The sequence below is a fragment of the Scyliorhinus torazame genome, chromosome 2 (genome assembly GCF_047496885.1).
Source record: "Scyliorhinus torazame isolate Kashiwa2021f chromosome 2, sScyTor2.1, whole genome shotgun sequence".
NCBI classification, from domain to species: Eukaryota; Metazoa; Chordata; class Chondrichthyes; order Carcharhiniformes; family Scyliorhinidae; genus Scyliorhinus; species Scyliorhinus torazame.
The window spans coordinates 307,688,007-307,712,512 of record NC_092708.1 but is presented as its reverse complement, the minus strand read 5'-3'; positions in this window follow the sequence as shown (position 1 = coordinate 307,712,512).

The window sequence follows — 24,506 nt, the reverse complement described above, 5'->3', positions numbered from 1 at the left end:
AATTGCTGACACTCGGTGCACAGAGAATCTGAGGGTGCAGTTTGCACCATCACTCTTGAGGGGCCTGATTGAGCCGGCAAGGCTAGCTCCACAGAGATCGGACGCCATCTTTTAAGAATGCCCCGAACAACACTAAAAATAAATTCCATCCCCCCCCCATGGACTCGGGGGACTGGCCCTCAAGCTTTGCGATGACCGTCCCCCCCTCTCCCCACAACACAGGCATTGGGCCACACCCTCCCTCACAGTCATTTGGGTGCCCCCTTCACAGGCATTGGGGCTCCACTCCTCACAGGCACCGGGGCACCTCCCCATGCAACAGGCATCAGAGTGACCCTCCCATTCACAAGCATCCCCTCCACAATCAGTGGCATCAACCACTTCACAGGCACACCTCCCCCTCACAGGAACCCCACCCCTCGCAGCCAACTGCCTCGATCAGGGGCATCGAGGTATCCTCCTCTCTCCCAGGCATCGCTCTCCCACACCCATTGGCTAGCAGGACACGCTGCCTCCCACCAAACATAAGGGGAACCCCTCCCTCCAATGGGACTTCCCGGAGTGCCTGAATCTTGCACTGCAATCCTGGAACTGCCAGGTTGACACTGCCAGGTTGGCACTGCCAGGGGGCATTGCCAGGGTGCCAGGGGTAGTGTTAAGGCAGGCCCGGGCATGTCCATCATAGCCTGGGGGCTACACTTTGCTGTACATTCCTGGTGTGATTATCATTACTGATTTTTGTTCTTGAAAACCAGTAGTGATTCGCGCTGGCGTAATGTCACACCAGCTGGGTGGGAAGATAGGTTGAGGATGGGAGTAGTGGCATTAAGCCTGCTAATTATATTAAAATGTGTTCTAATATATGCTAATCAGACTCGTGCCCATTCTGGACGTGAACTTTACCACGTCATCGGAGGGGGCGGGAAAGATCCCGGATTGAAATCGAGCCAGCACAACGTGCTGATCACTTTTTTCACTTGTGAAATTTAGCGGCATGGTAGCACAATGGTTAGCACTGTGCTTCATAGCTCCAGGGTCCCAGGTTCGATTCCCAGCTTGGGTCACTGTCTGGGCAGAGTTTGCACGTTCTCCTCGTGTCTGCGTGGGTTTCCTCCGGGTGCTCCAGTTTCCTCCCACAGTCCAAAGACGTGCAGGTCAGGTGGATTGTCCATGCTAAATTGCCCTTAGTGTCCAAAGGGGTTGGGTGGGGTTGTTGGGGTATGAGGCAGAGGTGTGGGCTTAAGTGGGGTGCTCTATCCAAGGGCCGGTGTAGACTCGACAGGCCGAATGGCCTCCTTCTGCACTGTAAATTCTATGTCTATGATGGGATTTGCACCTGCGGCTAGTGCAGCCAGCTGCTAAATTCTGGCCCAGATAAATTTTAGGGCTTTAGGGCAGGGAGCGCAGGTGAAGCCCAGTGGTGTGGGAAGATGGAATAGGGATGATGGTGGAAATGCCAGTGGAGGAGGAAATATTCAAAGAGGCCAGATCTCATGTAGGATGCCCAATGTTAAAATAAGGCTTTTGATCTGGGCACCACTCCCTCCCTTACTGCCTAAGGCAGGGCACTTTTCAGGCTTTCCAACCACCTCCCTCCCTCAGCACTGCCCGCCAGCCTGAACACTGAAGCTGGAGGGGAAACGGCCCTGACATGGCCCTAAATTGACTTCTTAAGAACCTCAACTGAGACAAGGGCAGGCGGGTGAGTCTAAGTTTCACCCACCCCAACTTAAAATTGTGGTGCGGCCGAGGTAGGTAAAAGCCCAGTGAATGCTGTTAACGGTTTCCAATTCTAAATTTCCAATACCTACCTGAAGTGTCAACTTTGTTTCTCTCTCTGGGCAGTGTTTTATGTTCTCCCGCAAGCAAGTTTGCAGGTGGGAAATAGCCATAAAATTCTTCGGATAGCAATGCCAAGGAATTTTATGGCTACTTCCCACCTACAAACTTGTCAGCGGGAGAACATAAAACACTTCCCAGAGAGAGAAACAAAGTTAACACTTCAGGTAGGAATTGGAAATTTACAATGGGAAACCGAGATTTAACAGTATCCCGCAAATTCAGAGGGGAGAGTGTTGGTAGAGGTAATGAGGGGGTGGAACGTCAAAGGGGAAGCTCCAATACTAATAGGCTGCCAGGAAATATGGAGGATATAATGGAAGCATATCAGAATCCGGTTGTTTGAAAGGTAGAACTGTAATTGGCCTGGTGTTATCTTTCTCCACAAATTTAAGACAGATAATTAAAAAATGAACTATTTGATTTTGAGTGCTGCACTTCCATGTGTGTTTAATGTGTGGTTGTCCCCAAGGAAATTATACAGGAGAAATAAACTGTGCCAGCAAAGCTGCTTAGTTCCTTCGAAGGAACTTTCTGAGGGGTATCCAGCAGCTGATTTATCTAAGGGTTTATTTCCTGAAAGATTTGTTCCAGTGACTTTTTTGAGCGAAGGCGGATGTTCCCTTGTTTGAAAATATTAATGGCATTTAGATTTGCAAATTAAATAAGGTTAAATAAGATTGAAAGGATGATGCCTTTTATTTCATGAGGATGTTGCAGAGCAGGTAGTCACTGAGAATGTGCAATCTTTCCAATTCATGTCAGCGGTGGCAATGTGTAATGGAGCACATACAGCAGTGTGGATACGATCCATAACAGCTTTCACCTTTGGGAATCTTGGCACTCGGTAAAGTTGCCGAGCCTGCTAATGTTGTTGTCAGTTGTCTTCAGAGAATGAAATGAACCGTGATGCACAGGCAAAATACAACACCTCAGTCACTTACTTCGCACATTGAATATTGAATAGCTGCTTTGGCCCCTTGGGAAGCTTGAGTTGACCTGAAGCACAGAGGTTACATGGTACTAACAGCCTTGAGCATTTCAAAGGCTGTGAGAAAATTCACTGTAAGTCTGTGATGTAACTCCATTTCCATGGCGATTCTCCCGTTCGCCTTCTGCAACTTCATTTGAAAAGGGGAGGAAAACCTGGGAAAAAAGTGACGTAACTTTTGCTCATACCATCACAACAAAGTTACAACAGGCGAGTAAGAGAGTCCCTGGCAAAGTCTCCAGAGGCAAAGGTGCAGCAGAAGCTTGTGAAATCAGCAGACGTCATGGCCGGATTGCTCCGGCCGTCGGGATTCTCTGTTCCTGCCGCGCCCGTGGGTTTCCTGGCAGTGTGGAGCGGTTTCAATGGGAAATCCCATTGACAAGAGCCGGAAGTAAAGAATCCCGCTGCCAGTGACCGGCACGCCGCCGAGAAACAGAAAATCCCGCTTTATATATATAAGACCATTTCTATTTCTGACATTTTATTTGGTTAATGTACAGGATTTGGCGGCGGATTGTTGCATTTTCAATGGAAGTTTTATAGGCATGATTATATTCAAAAAGGCACTAAATATTGCATTGTTTATCAAGCAGAGAGAATACGTGCTTTCAAAGAACTCAACTATATTAAAGATTGCAAGGCCAACTCTTGCATGCACCACCATGCACTGAATGGACTACGTGTGGTGGGAAAATCAGGTGGCCGGGATGATTGTGTTAATTCCAAGCAAGGTGAATTGAGGTAAAATTGCCTCCTCTGAATTTTTCTTTTGAACGAATAGAGAAAGTCTATTTCCTGTGGTTGGTGGCCAGTCATGATGGACCATCAATTTAAAAGTATCAAAAAGAGGGTGAGCAGAGAGATTAGGAGAAATTTCTTTACCAATAGGTTTCTGGAGCAACGAACACAACATAAAAATGCGATGGTCCGGGAAACATCAATGTGCCGCACAAGTGTGATGTCTAATGCATCATAATGCATTTACTTTCCATCCACTTAACACCGTGCTATCTACTGGGGCAGATGGGAAAACAAAAATCATGGCAATTAGGAAAGACATTTCTGGGCTTCTATTTTTCTCCTAAAACTACCCTAAGGGGAATAGATAAGGCAGAGACTATTGTAACTTTTGAGGGTAAATTGAATAAATATTTGATGTTGAGAAAGGTACAATACTATGTGAAAAACACGAGTGAGTCAGATTAGATTTGGTTTACTCTTGCATAGAGCTGGCATGGACACAATCGATAGAATTGTCATCGGTCTGTAAATCGATCTGTAAATCATTTTAATTGATATGCACTAGTTTGATGGATTTCCTTTCCACAATAGCTCGAACAGGGATATACTGTGGATATCTACATATTTGCCAGTGAACAATTCCTTGTAATTTAGGGTTAATTGACTTAAGCATGCTAAGACATCAATGGCACAAAGAAGAAGGCAAGTTTTAGTTCAATGGAAACTCAGGTCAGGAAATCTCTGTGTGGTTCGCTCCATCAGCCACACCTTCCTTGAGCTGCCACCTAGAAGGTTGGACCATTGCCATGCCATTCTGAGGTCAAAGTGGAGGCCTGACAGAGCCCTGGAGAAAACTGGCCCCTTCACATCTTTACCGTCAATAGAGCAAGCAGGAATCCTACTCAAGATAACCTTGCCTGAAACAGAGAACATGGGCTGGATTCACTGATTTGGAGGCTAAGTGCCGATGCCGGCACGAGAACTGTGTCGTTTTACGACGCAAATATCGGCACCGAACCTTCACCGATCCTGCGACCGGTGAGGTGCTAGCAGCTATGCCGGGTAAAACACCCGGCTCCCATGACAAAAACGTCTGGAGAATGGCTGGTTCCGTGGCCACATATGCGCACGGCGACGACCTGCAGCGGTTGCGCCGTAAAGCATGGCGCCAGCCGTGCACGGACTTGACCTACCAAATACTGCTCCTCTGGCCACCCCCTTGCCATCCCCCACAGACCCCCAGCTCTCGTGGAAGCCTCCCCAGGTAGCAGCAAGGCTCCCGGCTGACTGTGGCGGTGCTGGACACAGTCCGCAGCCGCCACGCCGGGTTCCCGACTGCTGAGACCACGCATCAATTCCGTGGTTGGGAACCCGGCCCATCGGGGGCAGAGCATCGGGGGAGGGCCTTCAGGTGACGCACTCACACCGTTCCAATGGTGTGCGGCGTGCAATGACGCCAATCCGGAGGGGCGGAGGATAGAAAACCGGCGTCAAACCGGCGCCACCCCCGATTTGGGCGTCGGAAGGGATTGTCTGCCCGATCGCTGTTACGATATAGGCGTCGGGCAACGGAGAATCCCGCCCCACATCTTAGAAAAGGTAGATAAATGTTAGGCATGGTCAATGTGTTCTCCTGGCCAATTATTAATCATCTGAGGGGTTCAGCAAGATATTTTCCAGGCTATTTTATCCATTAATTGGCTTGGGTTTTTCTCTGTTTGTTTTTTCTTTTCTTGAAGATCACATGACTGGTGGTGGGTAAGCAAGTATTTAATTATGATGCTTCACCTGTCGCAACTGTGTGGGCAGGCTTAATGAACTAAATGTTTGTAATCGATCCCCTCTGGGTTCAATTACCTTTCCTCCTTAATGGTTTGAGACCTCACGCAAGTATGAAAGGCAAATTTACTGGGGTAATTCCTGGAATTTAAAGAATCAATGCAAATGAGGAAAGCAACCAGTCCAGTCCCAGGCATTTCATGCACCTTCTCAGCTCCTGAAAAGTGCAGGCTAGTTAGTTATGAAACGAAAGTGTCGGGAAAAAGCCACTGATAAGTTTCCAGCTTATTTAGAATGTTATTATACAGACAATCCTCAATGAATATGCATTCCCTTAAGGATAAAACTCCACTGTTAATAGGTACAGTTATGGATGGCTGACAAGAGCAGTTGAAAGAGTATTAGATTAAAGGAAGCAGCTTACAATGTTGTCAAAAAGATTGGTAAGCCTGAAGATTGGAAAGGTTTCAAAAATCAGCAGAGGATGTCCAAGTAAGGGGGAGAAAATAGAACATGCAAGTAACTTGCAAGAAATTTGAAAACAGATTGTCAGAGCTTTTACAAGTATGTTAAACAAAAAGAGAGGAACCAAAGTAACTGCAGATCCCTCAGATGCAGAAGCAGAAGAAAATCAAATCGGGAAAACACGGGAAAGGCATTATACAAATGTTTTGGGCTGGATTCTTCATTCGCCGACGCCGAAATAGCGTTTGGCGATCGGCCGGAGAAGTACTCCGCATGACATATCGACGGCCTCAGGACGTTGCCTGAGGCCCGCCCCTGATGCTTTGCCCCAACCGGCCGAGTTTGTGACGGTGTGGGTCTCTCATGGACTCACCCGTCGGGAACTCGGCGTTGCGGCTGCGGACTCAGTCCAGCGCCGCCACAGTCGGGGGAGGGCCGATCCGCGGGCAGGGGGGACTTTCTCAGGGGCTGGGGGCACTGTTGGGGGATGGTCTGGGGCACGCGAGCCAGCCAAAGGGTGGCATTATTTCGCAGGTCGGGTCCACGAGCGGCCGGCGTCATTTTGCACGCGGCTGCTGCAGGCCGCCGCCGCCTTGCGCATGCGCAGCCATGGACCCGGCAATTCTCCGGGCCGTATTGGCAGCCAGAGCCGGGTGCTCTACGCTGCCGGCATGCTAGCCCCAAGCTACATGGAGGATCGGTGGCCATTTTGCGCCAAATGTTCGGGCATAAAACGCTACCATTCCCACACCGGCATGAGAACATAGCCTCACAATCGGAGAATCCAGCCTTTTGTGTCTATTGTCAGAGTAGAAGTCATAAATGTGGAGGAATTTGTTCATATAGTTGTTATATTCTGTGTTGTGGCCGCGGTAAAGATGCACACAGAACATCTAATTCTTTGACGAGTAAGATTGTTTATTAACAAAATGAACAAGTGGAAAGATAACTAATGAACTATAATACGAACGGTAATGAATAATGGAATTCTCCTGGAGCTACTTCTGATGCAACTGTCCTCTTGGAGAACTTACTACCAACTGCCGATCTGTGGAGTCACATGGTGGATCTCTATTGCCACCTGCTGGTCGGAGGTTGTACAAATAACTATATACATTAATAGATAACTATATACATTGCTATGCATATCCATATCATCAGAGTAGTCATTTTTAACTGTGTTACACAAAAGTAATGATTCCCAAGGGCATCCAACACCAGTCGCTGACTGCAATGCCCATGCATTGTTCCTTATTGTTATCGTTGAAGTATGCCAGATGGACCACACAGAGAGCAACCCAAGGGGCGTGATCTAACCAAATGCGTTCTCAGTGTGGTGGCGAACGGGAATCGGCAGGTGTTTCCCGACAGACGACCTGGTGAGGCTGTCACTGATATCTAAAGTTAATTGCTCCACTTAACGAGACCCCACGGCCTTGACACCACAATTGACAATAGATCAGCAAATAGAATTGGTATGGGTGAAGGTTAGGAATATCAAGGTTTATAAAACATTGGTGTGAGTACTTTATAGGCCCCCTAATAGTAATTATACCATTGGGCAGAATATTAAGCAGTAAACAACTGGAACTTGTGATGAAGGTTGTGTAATAATCGTGGGGGACTTTAATCTTTATATAGAGGAGCTGGAACAAGCAAATTGACAAAGGTCATCTGAAAGATGAATTTGTTGAATGCTTTGGTGACAGTTTCTTTGAACCAATCAGAGATAAAGCTAGATTAGATCCTGTATTTTGAAAGAAAGCAGGTTTAATTAGTATTCTCATGGTAAAAGATCCATGGGAAAAAGTGATTATTATGCAACTGTATTCCTTATGATGCTTGGGAACAACGTTCTTGAATCCAAAATAAGAATCTTACGCTTAAACCAAGCCAAATGCATAAGTATGAGAGAGAGCTGGATAAAGATGGTTGAGTAAACAGATTGGAAGTTCTGGCAGTGATTAAACAGTAGGAAACACTTAAAGGAATTATTCAACGAAAATATGTTCCATTGAAAGGAAAAACTCAGCAAAAATGTTGTGGCTTACTAGGGAACTTAAGGACAGTGTTTGATTAAAAGAAAAGGCTTATAGTTCTGTAAAGAAGAGATATATACCTGAAGATTAGGAGTTTTAGAAATCAACTCAGGGCAACAGAAAGCTGATAAAAATTAAAAAAATAGAATAAGAGTAAACTGACCGGGAATATAAAACCGATAGTAAGAGATTTCACAAGTATATGAAAAAGGACGGCACTTAAAGTGAACATTGATTCCAAAGAGGTAAAGGCACCTGTCGTTACCATGGAGAGTGAGGAAATGAGCAAATGAAGATGTATTTGGTGTCTGTCTTCACAATAGAACAGTACGAAGTCTTACAACACCAGGTTGTAGTCCAACAGGTTTGTTTCGATGTCACTAGCTTTCGGAGCGCTGCTCCTTCCTCAGGTGAACGAAGAGGTCTGTTCCAGAAACACATATATAGACAAATTCAAAGATGCCAAACAATGCTAGGAATGCGAGCATTAGCAGGTGATTAAATCTTTACAGATCCAGAGATGGGGTAACCCCAGGTGAAAGAGGTGTGAATTGTCTCATGCCAGGACAGTTGGTAGGATTTCGCAGGCCAGATGGTGGGGGATGAATGTAATGTGACATGAATCCCAGGTCCCGGTTGAGGCCGCACTCATGTGTGCGGAACTTGGCTATAAGTTTCTGCTCGGCGATTCTGCGTTGTCGCGGGTCCAGAAGGCCGCCTTGGAGAACGCTTACCCGGAGATCAGAGGCTGAATGCCCTTGACTGCTGAAGTGTTCCCCGACTGGAAGGGAACATTCCTGCCTGGTGATTGTTGCGCGATGTCCGTTCATTCGTTGTCGCAGCGTCTGCATGGTCTCGCCAATGTACCACGAGCCTTAGACTCGACATGGATGCTCAAGCCGTCAGGAGTCGCGTCAATGCCAGATTCATCAGTCGCATTCACAAGACAGCCCCGAACGTCACCCAAGCACAACGCAATGCCATCCACGCTCTCAAGACCAACCGCAGCATCGTCATCAAACCAGCAGACAAAGGAGGGGCCACTGTCATACTGAACAGAACGGACTACTGCAAAGAAGTATACCGACAACTGAACAACCAAGAACACTACAGACAGTTACCCGCAGATCCGACCAAGGAACACATCCGCCAACTTAACAGACTGATCAAGACCTTGGATCCAGATCTTCAGAGCACCCTACGTGCTCTCATCCCACGTACTCCCCGCATTGGAGATCTCTACTGCCTCCCGAAAATATATAAGGCCAACACACCAGGCCGCCCTATCGTTTCAGGCAATGGGACCCTGTGTGAGAACCTCTCTGGCTACATCGAGGGCATCTTGAAACCCATCGTACAAGGTACACCCAGCTTCTGTCGCGACACGACGGACTTCCTACAGAAACTCAGCACCCATGGACAAGTTGAACCAGGAACATTCCTCGCCACAATGGACGTCTCGGCACTCTACACCAGCATCCCCCATGACGACGGCATTGCTGCAACAGCCTCAGTACTCAACACCGACAACTGCCAATCTCCAGACGCAATACTGCAACTCATCCGCTTCATTCTGGATCACAACGTCTTCACCTTCGACAACAAGTTCTTCATCCAGACGCACGGAACAGCTATGGGGACCAAATTCGCACCCCAATACGCCAACATCTTCATGCACAAGTTTGAACAGGACCTACTCACCGCACAGGACCTTCAACCAACGTTATACACCAGATACATCGATGACATTTTTTTCCTTTGGACCCATGGCGAAGAATCACTGGAACAACTACACAATGACATTAATAAGTTCCATCCAACCATCAGACTCACCATGGACTACTCTCCCAAATCGGTCGCATTCTTGGACACACTCGTCTCCATCAAGGACGGTCACCTCAGCACTTCGCTTTACCGCAAACCCACAGATAACCTCATGATGCTCCACTTCTCCAGCTTCCACCCTAAACACATTAAAGAAGCCATCCCCTATGGACAAGCGCTCCGTATACACAGGATCTGCTCAGACGAGGAGGAGCGTAACAGACATCTACAGACGTTGAAAGATGCCCTCGTACGAACAGGATATGGCACTCGACTCATCGAGCGACAGTTCCAACGCGCCACAGCGAAAAATCGCACCGACCTCCTCAGAAGACAAACATGGGACACAACCGACAGAATACCCTTCGTCGTCCAGTACTTCCCCGGAGCGGAGAAACTACGTCATCTTCTTCACAGCCTTCAACACGTCATTGATGACGATGAACATCTTGCCAAGGTCATCCCCACACCCCCACTACTTGCCTTCAAACAACCGCGCAACCTCAAACGAACCATTGTTTGCAGCAAACTACCCAGTCTTCAGAACAGTGACCACGACACCACACAACCCTGTCACGGCAATCTCTGCAAGACGTGCCAGATCATCGACATGGATACCACTATTACACGTGAGAACACCACCCACCAGGTATGCGGTTCATACTCGTGCGACTCGGCCAACGTTGTCTACCTCATATGCTGCAGGAAAGGATGTCCCGAAGCGTGGTACATTGGCGAGACCATGCAGACGCTGCGACAACGAATGAACGGACATCGCTCAACAATCACCAGGCAGGAATGTTCCCTTCCAGTCGGGGAACACTTCAGCAGTCAAGGGCATTCAGCCTCTGATCTCCGGGTAAGCGTTCTCCAAGGCGGCCTTCAGGACCCGCGACAACGCAGAATCGCCGAGCAGAAACTTATAGCCAAGTTCCGCACACATGAGTGCGGCCTCAACCGGGACCTGGGATTCATGTCACATTACATTCATCCCCCACCATCTGGCCTGCGAAATCCTACCAACTGTCCTGGCTTGAGACAATTCACACCTCTTTAACCTGGGGTTACCCCATCTCTGGATCTGTAAAGATTTAATCACCTGCTAATGCTCGCATTCCTAGCATTGTTTGGCATCTTTGAATTTGTCTATATATGTGTTTCTGGAACAGACCTCTTCATTCACCTGAGGAAGGAGCAGCGCTCCGAAAGCTAGTGACATCGAAACAAACCTGTTGGACTTTAACCTGGTGTTGTAAGACTTCGTACTGTGCTCACCCCAGTCCAACGCCGGCATCTCCACATCTTCACAATAGAAGAAATAAATTACAAATCAGAAATATAAGGCAACCAAGGGGCTAGTACGGTGGGAAACGTAATGTAATTAATATCAGCAGAGAAGTATCAAAGAAACTTAAAGGACCATTGAAGCCAAAAAATCCCCAGGACCTGGTGACCCACGCCCTGGGAATTTAAAGATGGCAGCTTCAGAAATAACAGATTCACTGGCTATTGTTTTTCAACATTCCCTAGATTATTGATTCCAAAATTGTCCCAGTGGATTAGAAGACCATAAGAAATCAGAACAGGAGTAGGCTATTCAACCCTTCGAGCCTGCTCCTCCATTTAATAAAATCATGGCTGATCTAACACTCACTAAGTCCATTTCCTGTCTTATCTCCGTAATCCTTAATTCCTATCTATCTGAGCCTTGAAAATGTCCCACGACCCGGCCTCCACAGTTACCTGGAGTAAAGAATTCCAAAGATTCAGCACTCTGTGACAAAAGAAATTCTTCCTCAAATCCGCATGAGAAATCAGCAAATGTAACACCCCTGTTCAAGAAAGGAGGAAGAGAGAAAACAGGCCACTTGCAGACCAGTTAGCCTGGCAGAAAGTGCAGTGATATCATGGTTGTGTTGTAATTCACCGAGTGACCTCTAGGTGTCTCATTAGTATATAAGTGAATGTTAGAGTCAGGTGATCTCAGACTAACTGCGGAACTGGGAGAGAGACAGTGGTTTGTGCAGGTTCATACTGTTATTCATCTGCTTTTCTGTACATATTTGACCCACAGTTAATCTTAATAAATCATTTATAGCTTTAGCTACAAGTGTTCTTGTAATATGAATCAGGTCATCTGACAAGAACATTATAGAAAGCTCTGGGATCTCTTATTAAGTCTTAATGATGCCAGGATTTTATGCTCTCCCACCGGCGAGTTTTTAAGGCATTGGGGGGGGGGGGGGGGGGGGGGGGTGGGGGGGGGGGGGTACGGTCAGCAAGAAATTGAAGGAGCGGAATTTCCTCTGGATTCCCACCCACCCCGACCGCACACTGATTTTACATTGGTGTGGGCAAGGCCTCAGATGGGAAACCACCCTTGCCCCAGTTGAGGCCCTCAAGTGGCCCTCAATTATTGGCCAGATAAGGGCCATATACTATCCAGCCTCAATTTTTAAGCTGTATTGAACTTGTGTGAGGAAAGACCAAAAATAAATAGTTACATCAGACAGGAAAGGGTGGGGCACTGTAGCCACCTGGGTTGGCCACTTCCCGACTTAAAATGGAGATCCGCAAAGAATGCAGGGAAATTCAGTCAAGCCAGGAAAAACTAGCAGATGCAAAGTTTCCTGTGTATTAAAAATTGCAGAAACCGAGACAGCACTGAAACCAACAGCCATCTGCGTATTAATGAGCGATCCCCGGGAATAATTAAAATATTTAAGGTGAATAAGGCCAAGCCAGACTCCTCGGCGCTAGCAGGAGCCAAGACAAAGGAAGGCAAATGGACACTTAGGGACCGCCCAGCGATCAGGGAACAGCTCCAGTATTGGAGAAATAGATCCAAGTGATCAGAACGCAGTCCAATCACTTGGAACCAGGCACGGGGTCCGCCCAAAAGGGCGTGAAGCCCCTGGGGACTATAAAGTAGAGTCCCCAAGTTCAATTCGTCCTTCTTGGCAGGGTCACTCAGCAGTTCGGATCAACCCTTGACAGTCACCTGCCTCGCTGCTGCATCAACCAAGTAAGTCTCCAGTCAACGCACGCTACGGGATAGGTGCTCCTAGCTACCAGTCTATACCAGCTTTTGAATCCTGCAGACTCAGAATCGAACGGAAGGCCATTTGTTCCCCTGACCTGGTGGGCCAGTTCCAAGCTAAGTATAGGCCTTTTAGTGTTAGAGATAGTCTAGTAAGTAGAGTTTTATGCATGAGTAGTGATTGACTGTGTGTAATAAATGTGTTTAGATTTGAACCTTACTAACTGGTATTGAGTTATTGATCAGCACTTGAACTTGAACCTCGTGGCGGTATCATAAAGATACCTGGCAACTCTAGAGCAAAGGTTATAGAAACAGAGCAAATTAAGTAAAGACACAACGAGCAACGAATAAAGAGCCAACCAAAGTTAGCAACATTTACTGGCGACATTCTGACGGGACCCGACTTAGAAGTGGCCTAACCACTCCGGAAGAACCTAAAATTTGAATTAGAATCCAATTGGGAACAGAAACATTCGCAAGTGTTCAAGCAGTTCTGATCAATCCTCATAATTCGGAAGCATGTTAATGCATGCGTAACTAGCAGGGCTATAAGGTAAAACTGATAGATTTTGTTGCGAAAAACTGTCGGGAGTTTGTATTCTGGAAAATAGCGAACGCCATACGAACGTGTTTACAGCACCACCTTAGTACCCCTCATTCCAAATTTTAAAAGAGAGCATTCAGATAGGAAAAATGGCAATGAAGGCAATGAAACGCCTCATGAACCCCAAGGAATTTGAGGTCGCAGCGACCAGCAGCAGAGTAGGACAGTGTCCCGTTTGGGAAGAAGAGATCAGAAAATATCTCAAAGGGAAAGGATGGCCCCTTTGGAGTGAATTCTGCAACAATGATGAAACAGGACCCGGGAGTATAGGACATACTTGGTGGGAGAACCTGTCAGAAATCCATAAGAAAAGCTTAGGGAAAGTTCGCAAGCCGGTGGCAATCGTGTCCTGTCTGGCACAATTGCGAGGCACAGAGGAGGTCGTTCGGACGCTCCACAAAGAGATAGAAGAGAGACATCGAATGAGCAAGGTCGATGTTAGTGAGATTGAGAGAGAGAATATAGATTTGAGAAGGAAGTTGGCAGCAAAGGACGGAGAGGTGGATGATGCCAAGGCAGCACACCAGTCTTGTCTAGCGCATCTGAGCAGCTTCCAAACCCAATACAATAAGGCCTATCAGGACACGCAACGTGCATTCCTGGTAAGAGAAGAGACAGAGAAACAGGTAGAGGCATTGCAATGGCAATGCAGCGATCTAAAAGTAGCGTTAAGAGCACTCCATGCTGCCACCACGGCGCACAGACAAAGCTCAGTGGATCATGCAAAATGCCGGAAGCAGTCTTTGCTTTCAGTGCAAAAAGGGTTTCAAAGCACCTTTGGATCCCAATTAGATGAAGAAGATGGCCCTGATTGACAAGAACTAAACAAAACCGCGCATAGATATGTACAAGGAACAAGTGCGCAAGGAAAGCCCCAAAGGAGAAAAGCACCCCAACCCCCCACAGAACAGATAGATCAGGCACCCATGAATCCAGTAACCACCCACTGCACAGTCACATCGGAAGGAGACGCGGAATTCCTTTACACCACCCCCTTAACCGTGACCCAATTACGGGACGTGTGCAAAAAGATCACACCGTTCCTCTCCACCTCAGACCCCCACCACTTCTTTGCTAGAGTAAAGCAGCAGGCGACCATGTACGGCCTGGATGAGCGTGAGCAAGTGAAGCTCACAGTTTTAAGCTTAGACCCTTCAGTCGTAGCAGCCCTTCCCGACCCACAGAATGTAGGAGGAGGCACCCTTGCAGAGATGCACACAGCGATCCTAGACGCGATCGGTTACAACAGAGGTGACCCAGTAGAAGGCCTGAATAAGTGTAGGCAGAAGAAAACAGAACACCCCACAGCGTTTGCTGGACGCCTGTGGATCCATTTTACAGCAGTTTTCGGAGAGTTAGCCCACGCCCATTTGTCCCCAGACAACATGGCCAAATGGATCCGCACCCTTATCTCCCATGCCACAGAGGCAGGACAAAAAGCTTGTAGTAATTATGACCCCTTGGAAGAAGTGCACAACGAAAAATGGGTTTTTAAAAGGTTGTCCTGCCCCTGGAAGCAATCTGTCCACAACAAACCCGCGATTAAGAATCCTAAAGAACAGCAGGCAGCGACAGATATCCAAGCAGTTAAAGTGCACCAGAACCCCGCATGGGTGAACGAAGGCACGAACAGCCCCCCACAGAAACCACAGGAGTGTTCCAACTGTGGAAAATTAGGTCACTTTGCACGAGAATGCAATGCCCCACGAAAGCCACAGAGAGCCCAGCAGGCAGGCACTCTGAATGGAAACAGGACAAAGCCCATACATAGTGTAAGCACCCGTTCAGACCAGACAGACCTGAACGGAACTGACTGACGGTGTTCGGGCTTCCCCACTTGGGACACCCTTTGGGATAGGTCCGGCCGATCAGTCGTTGCAGCAAAAATAAGGGGACAGCCCTTTGAATTTCTCTGGGACACAGGAGGGTCGGGCACCACAATTAATTCCTCCACCATGTTCCAAAAAGACACGTGGCCCACTACAGCCACAATCACCCTCAGCGGCTTCACAGGCCACTCACAACAGGGACACATCACTGTCCCTGTACCCATTCAAATTGGCAACATTACAACAAAATACCCCATAGTTTTGGTCGATCTGGACCACACAGCAGAACACATTTTGGGCATTGATTTCATGAACTCCCACAACCTTTCATTTGACCCAGTAAATCAATGTATCTGGAAAATGACAAAGTCAGCAATAGCCCCCGCAACACTCACAGTAGGTGAGCATGCTAATAAGATTAGCACAGTCGACGATTTTTGGTTTGATTCGACCACGATTAGTGCAGACAAAGAGGTTAGGGCAGTTCTTCAGAAGAACAGGACCGCGTTTACAAGTCATAAACATGACTACGGCAGGATGGTTGGTTCGGTTCAAATAACAGGACCTGACCCTAGACCCCAGAAGCAATATGGTTTTCCCCAAGAGGCAGAGGGAGAAATCTCAAAGGTTATTGATAGCTTATCAGAACAAGGTGTACTTAGATCAGTAGCCTCTACTAATAATGCCCCGATTTGGCCAGTGCGAAAGCCCAATGGATCATGGCGACTGACCATCGATTACCGGGAACTCAACAAAGTCACCCCCGCAGCAGCCCCCACGGTAGCCACAAGTCCCGAGACCATGGTCAAACAGGGACTCAACTTACGATATTTTACGGTTTTGGACATCAGTAACGGATTCTGGTCCATTCCACTGACAAAAGCGTGCCAGTACAAATTTGCCTTCACTTTTAAAGGTCAGCAGTACACGTGGACATGCTTTCCACAAGGATTCCACAACTCCCCCTCCATTTTCCACCGACAGCTGGCAAATGGTTTATCAAAATTTCCTCGCCCCAAATGTCTGGTCCAGTATGTAGACGACCTATTACTGCAGACAGACACTAAGGCAGAGCACATCGAGCTTCTGTCCAAACTCCTGGAACTCCTACAGCAAATTGGATGCAAAGTGAATCCCAAGAAAGCCCAAAATTTGGCAAACAAAGTGGTTTATTTGGGAACCATTATCATGCATGGTAAACGCGAGATCGAGCATAAAATAATTGACTCGATTGTCAAATTGCCCCTTCCCCAGAACGTTTCACCCCTCCGGGCGTTTTTAGGACTGGTTGGCTACTGCCGAAACCATATTGAAGGTTTCGCCACCAAAGCAGCACCCCTCTCGGAACTCCTAAAGAAAGGAGCCCCTTGGGAATGGCTTCCGCAGCACACGGATGCCGTAGATACTTTAAAGCGCGCACTCATTGCAACCCCCGTACTACAGGTTCCAGACCCGCTTTCCCCCTATGCTATAGAGATAGCGAGCACAGACCGCACCCTTTCGGCCGTACTTCTCCAGGAACGGCACGAACAGTTAAGACCCGTGGCTTACGCCTCCAGAGTTTTAGATCTTGTGGAGCAGGGATTTTCACTCTGTGAAAGGCACCTGGTCGCAGTTTTCAAATCCACAACAACTACCATCAAGGACAAGGCAGCAGATATATGCGAACACCACCACCGGGAAGTTGCCTTCCAAGCCACTCACCATCTGAATTGGAAAAATATCGCCGTTCCTTCACCTTTGCTGGTTCAAACTCCTATAACGTCCTCCCAAACAGCACTGTGGTTAACCTATACCTCATGGATTGCAGCTGTTCAAGAAGGCAGCTCACCACCACCTCCTCAAGGGAAATTAGGGATGGGCAATGAATTCTGGCCTTGCCAGTGATGCACACATCCATTTATTGAATAAAAATAAATTCCCCATTACCTAATTTTCGCCTGGCTGACCTGTGATTATCCCTCCTTTTTAAACAATGGCACAACATTGGCCATCGTCCAGCACTGTCCCTGTAGCCAGAGCTGATTGGAAAATAATGATCGAAGCTTTTGCTATATTGTCCAATGTTTTCCCTAGGGAACATTCCATCCAGGCCTTCTGACTTATCCATTTTCAGTGATGTCAGACACCTTGCTATTTCCTCTCTAACTATGTTTATATCCCATCCAATATTCCACATTCCTCCTCCTTCACTGAAATTTCTGGCATTGTTCATTCTTGTGAAACAGGTGCAATGTATTTATTATGAATCATGACCACGTCTTCTGCTTCCACACACAAGTTACCTTTCTGGTCTTTAATTCATCAAACTCTTTCTTTCGTTCTCCGCTTGCTACTTATTCACTAAATATCTTTGGGATTCCTTGATTTTACCTGACAATATTTTTTCATCCCTTCTTTTTGCCTTCTTAATTTCCTTTTTAGTTTCACTCTTGTACTTTCCATATCCCTCCAGACTTTCTGCAGTTTTAAACTTCAGTATCTGGTAGAAGCTTTTGTTTGCCTCATCTGACTGTGTATATTCTTTGAAGCCCGGGAGATCTAGATAGGGGTAGCCCAGCCTCTTTTTCTGAGGGAACATATGCATTTTATAACTCCTTTTGCTCATCCATTAATGCCTCCCGCTGCTCTGACACTGATTCACCCTCAAGTAGCGGTTTTCAATCCAATTTTGTCAAACCACATTTCAGCTCAGCAAAAGAGGCCTTTCTCCAATTTAAGAATTTTACTCTGGATCGATCTTTATCCTTTTTCTTAACTATTCTAATTCAAACTGAAATATCATCACTACAACTAAAATATTATCCTATTGGTCCCACTTCCACCCAGATTAATTCCCTAAAATTAAGTCCAGAACTCTTCCTCGTCACATTGGGCTTGTTATGCACTGATTTACTTCTTTCCCCCACCCCTCCCCCCCCCACCCCCCCAAGTACGCCCCAGTTAATATTCAAGTGATATTTTACTGCCTTTTTGTTTTTGAACTTGTCTATCTATTTGCTCTTCTACCTCCCTCTGGCTGTTTGGAGGTCAGTGTGTGATCAATTGTGTGATCGCACCTTTTATGTAGCTCAGTTCAACCCACATGTTTTTGTTTGATGCTCTTCCTCATACTTCATATTTCCTCACAGCTAGAGTGTTTTTTTAAACTCAAGATTGGGACCTCCGATTTCCTTTTGTATCCCCTCTCTATCCCACCTGAACGAGGAATGTTGATCTGCCATTCCTGCTGATCTTTAAACTGCATGTTAATGGCAGCTTCCAGGTATCTCTCCGTCCACTCAGCTCATTGTCCTTATGCATTGAAATATATATCATAAATCATTGCGCAATTCTTCTGTCTTTGATTTTCTAGCCTTTGTTACCTCAACATTCAATTGTAGCTTAGTAATTTTCTGCCTTCTGAGTCTAAGATTTAAGTTTAGAAATTTTAAGTTTAGTATTTCTAGTAGCTTTGTTTAACTTTACTCATTTTCTGCTCTCTCAGTCTAGTTTTGTTTCTCTTCCTTCTGAATCGATGCTCAGGTATCACCCTCGTCCCATCCTGGCAGGCAGTTTAAACCCTCCGTAGAGCGAGCAAACCTTCCCTTCAAAATATTGGACTCAATCCTGTTGATGACCAATCTGTCTGGCCTGCGCAGGACCCGCTTCCTCATAAAACTGACCCAAAGCCATTATATCTGATGCCTTTCCTCATGCACCATTTCACCAGCCACCTATTCAGCTGTATTACCCACCTATTTCTGAACACTTGTGCATGACACTGGGAGTAACTTGGAGATTACTATTTTTGAGGTACTATGGGCAGAATTCTTCATTCCAGGACACCTGGATTGTGTTTGCTGATGAGGTGAAGAATTAGGGATTGGGGAAAAATCAGGATCGGTGCTGGGTAGCGCAGTCGTTAGCATCAGGATCCCAGGTTCGATTCTCGGCTTGGGTCACTGTGCGGAGTCTGCACGTTCTCCCCGTGTCTGTGTGGGTTTCCTCCGGGTGCTCCAGTTTTCTCCCACATGTCCCAAAAGATGGACTTGTTAGGTGAATTGGACATTCTGAATTCTCCCTCAGTGTTCCCTAACAGGCACCAGAGTGTGGCGACCAGGGGATTTTCACAGTAACTTCATTGTCGTGTTAATGCAAACCTACTTGTGACACTAATTACAAGTAGGTTACAATAGGGAGATTAATCAATCAAAGCCGCAGATGGTTTGTAGAAGCTGTCAATCACAGATCACTACTAGAAATATATGAATGCCTTGAAGTTAATGGATCTGTGGGAACCAGACGGAGGTCACAGATTTTCTCCTGCGAGGATTGGACGTGTGGAGCTTCAAGATAAGTGTTAGATCTGTAATTCCTTTCAGTGCCCCTGTCTGGGCAGCTCTCTAGCTTCCAGGCATGGGTCTCTTTTCTGGGGGAGGGGGGAGTCAGCTTGGGGGACGGATTGTGTAGGGGGTCCCTTTAGGCAGGGGCTTCCTGAGGATGCGTTCCCCCTATTAAAGGAGTCCCTGAGGGGTCTCCCGATTACAGGAGTCCCTGGGTGTGTCCGCCTATTACAAGGGTCCCTGGGAGGGATCCTCCTATTACAAGGGTCCCCATGGGGGTGTCCCTACTACAGCTGCCCCTGTTGGGGATATCCCAATACAGTGGAACCTGTGGGGGTCTCCCTATTGCAGGGGCCACTGTGGGCGGTCCCCATATTACATGGGTCCCTGTGGGGACTCGCCCTATTACAGGGGAACCTGTCGGGTGACTCGCTATTACAGGGGTCACTGTGGGAGGTCCCCCTATTACAGAGGTTCCTGTGGGGGGTCTCCCTATTACAGGGGACCCTGTGAGGGGTCTTCCTATTACAGGCACCCCTGTGGGGTTCTCCCTATTACAGGGGCCCCTGTGGGGGTATCCCTATTACAGGGGCCATTGTGGGGAGCCTCCCTATTACAGGGGTCATTGTGGGAGGTCCCCCTGTTACAGGGGTCCCTGTGTGGGGGTGGAGTTCGGGGCCGATTTGCAGTGTTGGGGGATGAGGGGTGGCCGGCCACGGGACCTCGCTATCGGGATTCCTACTCAAGATTGCGGTCGAATAGCGGGATTCCCTGGGAATCCCTCATATTCCAGACCATGCATGAATGTGCATGGCTTGGATCCCAGGGGGATCGTAAATCGTTTGCAGGAGAACATCTCCCAAACGGAGAATCCAGTCCAATACCTCTTAATTAATTTCTGATCTTCTTTAAACCTGCCTGCCGGACGTGTGACTCTGGAATTGGACTTTTGATGCCATACCAAGAATTCTAGGCAAGATATCTCAATCCTGATACCTCTATCCAACAGTATTTCTGTAATTCTTGTACTTGGATATCAGCCAGATGCAGAACATCTGAAATTGTTTGTGTCTTCATGTCCAGTTGCGGTGCCCACACATGGCAGCTGCTATTAACCCCTCTGATCCATCAAGTGTGTAGCTCAAAATACCCTCTTTCTGACTCTGCAGGAGAAGATAGCATCATAATCGACATGGAAGGGCCAAGATGGGGGGCGGTGCCAGAGACTGAGTCCTCAACCCTATGAGAAAGGGGCCCTGGAGGTTGCGGGGTTGCTGAAGGTTGCGGGGTTGACAGAGAAGAGAGCAGTCACCGGCAGCAAGGTTGGCCTGTACCGCAGCGGTGAGGATCCATTGCTTCTTCACCCAGATGACCTGTCTCAAGTGAGTTGCTCATGTCAGACACTAATGTTCCGAAATCCTGGGCAAGTGCGTGGTCAATTCTAGCCCCACTCATCTTTATGTCACAACACATGTGAATTAACCAATAATTCTTATAAACATACCCAAAGTCTTTGGCCCTTGGCTGCCCAATAATTACAGTCACCAGGTTTGTAAATTGAAACACAATTACTGTTTATTTATAGCAGGAATAATGATGAAACACGCAGTAATTATAACTGGATAACAAGCAAGCTAACTAACTATCCCCTTTTCCTGTCCCACGCATTACCCACACATACACACACAAGACAGAGAAACACAGAGTGGGGGGAAGGGGTGAAAATAATAAGGGTGAAGGTCAAAAGATAGAAGTCTGCTTCCAATGCTGGTGCTTTAGCATACTTTCCTCACAGCACGGTGGTTGATAAAAGTCCTTGGTTTGCAGCAGGTAATTGTCTTTGAAGAATCATTCATTCAGTACAGTACTTACAGGCAGCAGGCCTTCTGGAGCGTCACTTTAGTTCTCATAAAACTGAGCTTTCAGCTTAAGGTTCACACTTAGACCTACTTCTTTTCCGAGACATCAAATTATCCCACATCAAACCGTGCTTCCAGCTTATGTTTGACTTCAAGCCTTGTCTTTGCAGTCTCGAGAGAATGACACCAAGACTTACTGGAGAGATTTACTGGAGAGAGAATCAGCCCTCTCAGTGGTATTCTGAAGAGAGTTTGGCTGGATCTCTTGGGAGAGAATTAAATAGAACCCTCCATGCAGAATCAAAAGGGAAACCGACCTGGAACCTAGTGACTCTGAGAACATTCCAGTGGGATGAGATCCAATCATCACCTGTTACCAGGCAGAGCACAGCCTTTTGGACCCACTCCTGACAAGGCGTAGTACCGAGGCCAACACTGCTAGGGTGGCGACTGCAGTGGAAAGCCTAGAGCATGACATCAGCATCTTGGGTGGTGTTGCCTAAGGTATGACTCAGTCTGTAGCAAGCATGGCGGAGGTCCTCGACATCCTGTCCCAGTCACTGAGGGACATGTTCCAGTCATAGGTGGATATTCCCAAGGAACTGCAGAGTGTGGCCCAGTCGCTGAGGAGCATCGCTGAGGGCGTTGACACCATTATGCAGACAATAGGGAGGCGCCAGGACCAGTGAAGCCAGATAACGCAGAGGCCTCTGGAGCTCACTTTAGCTGCCCCTCCATCCCATATAGTCCCCTGGGTCATACAAGCAATGTTAGGGAGGAGGAGGCACTGGAGGCCAACCCAGGGTCTGTCATCAAAGAGACGAAGATTGTCTTCAGTTCTTCCGAACACCCCTTCCTGACACTGGCACACATTAAGGACAGCGGAAAGAACAGGGTGGCATGGTGATGCCAGTGACACTGGTAAGTCGGTGGGAGCCCTCCGGCTCCAGGTCCTCCAGAGGCCATCTGACCAGGGCATCTCAGGCCACAGGGCATAGAAATCAGCAGGCTCATGCCATCTGATGTGCATCCTGGGGACACAACTAGATGTAGCAGCAGACCACATGAGATGAAGAATATTGAGGATCATTGAATAGGCTTTGGCAGGTGTTTTGGGGGCTGGGGCAGCCACTGTCTGTAGCTAGGGGGAATGGAAATGTAAAATGTTCACAATGAAAACATGTCACCTCGGCCCAAACCCCACATTATCCCCATAACCCCACCGAGGGCCAATTTAGCATATCCAATCCACCCAATGTGCAGATCTTTGGACTGTGGGAGGAAACTGGAGCACCTGGAGGAAACCCAGGCAGACACAGGGAGAACGTGCAAACTACACACAGTCAGTCACCTGAGGTCAGAATAGAATCTGTGTACCCAGAGCAGCGGGGCAGCAGTGCCAACTGTGCCACTGTGCCACCCATCGGCTGGAGATCTGGGCAGACAAATGGCAGATGGATTTTAATCCGGACAATTGTGAGGTAATACATTTTGGAAGGTCGAATGCAGGTGGGAAATATATAGTAAATGGCAGAAACATTAAAAGTATTGACAGGCAGAGGGATTTGGTGTGCAGGTCCAAAGGTCACTGAAAGTGACAAGACTGGTGGAGAAGGTAGTCAAGGAGGCATACGGCATGTTTTCCTTCATTGGCCGGGGCATTGAGCATAAAAATTGGCAAGTCATGCTGCAGTTTCATAGAACTTAAGTTCGGCCACACTTGGAATATACTGTTCAATTCTGGTCGCTACACTACCAGAAGAATGTGGAGGCTTTGGAGAAGGTCCAGAAGGTGTATACCAGGATGTTGCCTGGTATGGAGGGCATTGGCTATGAGGAGATATTGGATAAACTCAGTTTCTTCTCACTGGAACGACAAAGGTGGTACCCTCTGCCACCGGTTGCTGGTCACAAACAGGTCTTGGAACAGGCTAGTGAATTGTTTCCACGTGTTGTGGAAGCCTATCTCTGATCCTCAAAAGGAGAATTTTGTTTTTTCCAATTTAAGGAAACCCGTGAAGTCGGACAGCCGGTCCGTGGCCTTGGATGGCGCTGCTGATCTCCAGCTGAGCAGGAGTCTCCAGGCGATCAGGGAAGAAAAGGCTGGGGTGTCCGCACCTCTCCCTGTAAGGTGTTCTTGTTGTTTTGATACCTCGAAGACCGCCACAAATGGGAATGGCTCCATCCTCACCCACACCCACACAATTCTACAAGAGAGATAGGAAAACAGAGGAGGGAGAAAATTAGTCACAGCAATTAAAGTCACTTCAATTCCAGGAGACAATGACCCTCAGCTTTAGGGTCGGATTGTCACTCCACTCCACATTTCTTAAAAAATATATATATTTTAAATTTTTCAAATTAGGGGGCAATTTAGCATGGCCAATTCACCTACCCTTCACACCTTTGGGTTGTGGGGGTGAGACACGGGGAGAATGTGCAAACTCCAGTAACCTAGGGCCAGGATCGAACCCGGGTCCTCAGTGCTGTGAGGCAGCTGTGCTAACCATTGCATCACTGTGCTGCCCACCCCTCATTTCTTACGTTAAGATCCAGGCACTCCTTTCTCGCCGAGTATTCTAACTCAGGCCGGACGAGGACTGTAAACTGCAATGGCTTCCTGAGGCCTTATGTCAAGGGCAGCTGAGTCGAAGGTAACAAAACCTGATTTGTTATGTTGTAGGTGTAACATAAGCGGCTTCCTTGTAGTGCACTTGACAAAGGAAGGTACGGACGTGGAGATAACTTCAACACATTTATTAAACTATTTACACTTCTATTACTCGGGTTCGACACTACTGCTAATCCTACTATAGCAACCCAGCCTGACTAACCAGATGCTGCAATCCACATGGTGGGTGTAATATTGAATCAACCCTGTGTCTGTACTCACTGACTGTCTCCACTGGAAAGAGGCAGATCATGTGTGTGGTGTCCTTTATATATGGGTAGGTGTAATGCCCCCCTGTGGTCGTGTCACCTCCTTGTGTATCGTGAATGTCTATTGGTCGTGTCCTATCTACTTGATCTATTGGTTGAGTGTGTGTGTGTGATGTTTCTGGTGCTCCATCTAGTGTCTAGCTAGCCTACATGCATTTACATTGATGCACATCACCACATCCCCTTTTTTATATGTTACATATTTTCTGCACACTTTGAAAAAATTGA